Source organism: Physeter macrocephalus, unplaced genomic scaffold, assembly GCF_002837175.3.
Source record: "Physeter macrocephalus isolate SW-GA unplaced genomic scaffold, ASM283717v5 random_2676, whole genome shotgun sequence".
Classification (NCBI taxonomy): domain Eukaryota; kingdom Metazoa; phylum Chordata; class Mammalia; order Artiodactyla; family Physeteridae; genus Physeter; species Physeter macrocephalus.
The window spans coordinates 7,044-10,525 of NW_021147962.1; the positions used below are offsets into that span (position 1 = coordinate 7,044).

Consider the following 3,482-nt stretch of genomic DNA (forward strand, 5'->3'; position numbering starts at 1 on the left):
CCCTGCCCCCAAAATATGTGTGCGCCCCCCCTGACCCTGCGATCCTCGCCCCTAGCTGGAGCGCCTGGAAAATGGTGAGATGAGGACTGGGCTGAAATGTGGCTCGCTCTGCAGCCCTCCACCCCTCGGCCTCGACCAAAGGGCAGTGTGCTCAGGCGGGGGATGCGACGCTTCTGGCCACGAGTCCGGGTTATTTTCATTCACTTAAGTGACACTCCCTTGAAATTAATAACTGCATGGGTGAGAGCGAGCGTCTCCTCCCCACTCCCCTTGCCCTCTCCGCGGCCCGATCGGCGGCTCTGAAACGCTGCGCCCGAGACCCGGCCCGGGCGCTTCGGGGGAGCAAACCGCCGGGAGGACGGAGGCAGAGACCTGGAGGGAGTTCTCGCGGCGAGGGCTCGGTTTGCTGTGGTGGAGGCGGGCGCCTCCGGTGTGCTTGGTCAAGATCGGAACGCAACCTGGGCCGGGAGGCAAGCTGAAGACGTCAGCTCAGGCTCCGGGCCCGGGACACAGTAACCCGGCCTAACGCGAGAGGCCCGAATGCACTCGAAAACCAGGCGCCGGGGCTCGGAAGTGGGCCCGCGCTTTTTTCCTGCCGGGCACTTATTCCCGCATTTTTCGCCCGCGCGCCGGTTGCGCCCCGACCTCTGCAAGGTTGGTGCGCCTCGCTCCACCAGGCGGCGGGAGGAATCCGGCGAGCGCAAAGGCGGCTGGTGCCCGCCTACTCCGATCGTTGCTCCGGGTTCCGGTACCCAGTGGCTCCCGCCGGGAGGAGAAAACTAGGAGGGAGCTTGGAAAAGCTTGGAGCAGCAGCTGAGGCCGGCGCCGGGGAAGCCAATCGATACTACGTTATGGAGACTACCGTGGGCCCGCCTCATTAGATTAGGACGGTCGATTCGCGTATTCGTTATTCAGGATTTATTAGGGATGATCGTTATGTCAGTCGCTCCAAAGAGCTCAATTAGCCGGCCAGAAGTGCCATTAAGCGCACTGGCGGTGGGTGGCTCAAGTTAGGAAATTAGGAAACGAATCTTCAGCAAGCATCCGACCGCCTTCCTCTTCCTCCTTCCCTCCTCTTTCGCAGCCCAGGCAGACCCGAAGCTGAGGCCCCCGGGCTGAATGCTTTCACCCTTTGGCTGGCGACCAGAAGACCTGCGGACACTGGCCGCCAAGTGACCCCAGCTTCAATCTTTGGCGCACACCCACCGAATGGGGGCGGGGAGGAAGAGGAAGGGCTGCAGGGATTTCCGCCCAGAGGGGGTGGTCTGAGAACCCGCGGGAGCAGGGCCGGGGAGGATTCGGTCACCTGCTGTCCTTTCCTTCCTTGTGCGGGGAGACCGGGAGTTCGCCGCCCTTCACGGAAAGGGGGCTCTTGACGTGGACACGCCCACTGTCCCTAGGGCAAGTGTGTTGCCGGCATCCTGGACTCTGCCCGGGAAGGCTAGCGCATCCTCTACGGTCCCCCAGTCACCCTGCGGAGAGGGGAGTGCAGCAAGGACTCCTGGTCTGCCACTCCTTTCGGGCTAGAAGATCCCAGGCAAGAGAAACCTGTAGGGGTTTCGCGAAGGTCTCGGTCTAACCCATGATCCACAGGGGGTACCCAGGGGCTGTCTTGGATGAAGGTGGGAGGATATCAGCTACTGGGAAGAAGGCTGACGTCCCTCTGAGTCCCCACTGCGGCCCTTTAATCCTGGAGTGCTGCCCAGGGGACGACCGTGCTCACTGGGAATCCGTTCATTTGTTCCTCAGACAGTTATTAAGCGCCAATCACGAGCAAAACCACAAGACAGAAGACTCCACTACCCACTAAAGCTTCATTTTAATCACTTCCATCACTTTCCAGTCCCCATATCCCTGGCCTTCCTGGCTTTATCAGGAGAACCTCTGACCAAACCTTTCTCACTTCTGAAGTTCCCAGGTTTCCCGACAAAGAAGTACCTGTCCTGTGCCATTGTCAAAGACTACACTAAGCACAGGGGATATAAAGCTGATGAGCCGGGCTTTTGCCCCACAGGGTGCTCACAGGCCGGCGGGGGCAAGCGGGAGGGTTATGCAGCCTGTCCCGTTAGCTTTATGGGCACTGTGTATCCTTCCGTTTGCCGCTTACCACCCCCCACCCCCGCCCCTGTAAGCTCGAGGTAAGGGTGGGTGAGCACTGGGGAAGGCTTTCAGAGAGGCTTCCTCTGAGCCCAGTCTTGAGGAGACACCAAATGTGGAAGGGAACTGCTTGAGAGAGTCCTTAGCTTAGCCCCTCTTAAAAGTGGAGGCTCCCACTCCCAGCCCAGGGAGGCACCTCTGGCGGACGTGAGATGCCAAAGCTTCCCCTCCATTGTGTTAGTTGTAGTATTTCAGGAGGTCACCTAGCTGACAAACTCTTCATCAGACGAGTCACTGTGTGTGTCATAGACTAGAAGTTTCCAGAGGGCAGGAACTCGGGAATCTAGGTAATTATTTCCAGCACATATACCAAGAGATACTGCGAGGATAAGATCTCCTGGAAGAGGATGACAGTGGTAGGAGAGGGCAGCTCCTCTAGTGATATTATGACTATGTTTACCTGTGTTCTTTACTCCTTCTCTCTCCCCAAAACAACGTCCTTTTTCAGGTTCTGCTTCTATTTCCCCATCCTCTTCCCCACGTCTCTGTATTTCTAGAAAAACACGTTTTGTTGTTGTTGATTTATTTTTTCTCATGCTTCTCATATTTACTGCTTCTCTTTTCCCTCTCTCCATTTTTCCCGGGTCTTCCTTCCACTCACCCGCCTATTTCTCTGTCGTGTCCCCTCTTTCTGTCTCCGTATATCACAGCTGTGTTCTCTCTTTCTCACCTTTCTCTTCATCCCTCAGTTTGTCACTGCCTTTGTCTCTCGCACTACTTTATTCCTTTCCAAATGTAATATTTCGAGATTGTAACATTGATTGAAGCAGACAATGGAAAACTGTTCAACCTCCACTGCAAATTCATTCTTAATCCTACGAAAAATGCAACGTTAAATGTATTGCATGGTGAGAGAAAAACCTGTCTTAGCCTTTCCTGCAATCCAGCTTGGGGGCGGGGTGGGAGGTAGGCGGAGGAGGGAAGAGCTGGAGACATTATCCCGTCCTTAACGGAACAACAACGAATTTTCAGTCACAACGACCCTCTGATTAGCTATAGAAAAAGTGTTGTCCCTGCTATTTCAATACAAAATTTCGCTTTACAGCGGTTGGGAGAATAATGCCTTTAGGTTTTTCCTTTCCAGGGTGGGAAAAAAAGCAGGTAGCGTCCCTGGGTGGGCTCGAACCACCAACCTTTCGGTTAACAGCCGAACGCGCTAACCGATTGCGCCACAGAGACGGTGATAACTACTCGTGTGGCAGTGAGCCGAGTCAATGGTAGTGAGCCTGCGACAGCGCAGGACTCGGAAGTTCCATAACCGGACGAAAGAAGTCAGACCCAAAAAAGGGTCGGATCTGGGGAGGGGAGCAGGCGGGACGTGCTCG

General features: G+C 55.7%; 1 non-coding gene and 1 pseudogene across 1 annotated transcript; one reads left to right on the top strand and one right to left on the bottom strand.

Annotated features, from left to right (window-relative positions):
* Positions 1-236: 236 nt before the first annotated feature.
* LOC102991153 (uncharacterized) lies at positions 237-1,554 on the top strand (annotated as a pseudogene).
* Positions 1,555-3,262: 1,708 nt separating this feature from the next.
* On the bottom strand, positions 3,263-3,336 carry TRNAN-GUU (transfer RNA asparagine (anticodon GUU)). The gene has a single exon. It is a non-coding gene; the product is annotated as a tRNA-Asn (tRNA).
* Positions 3,337-3,482: the final 146 nt, after the last annotated feature.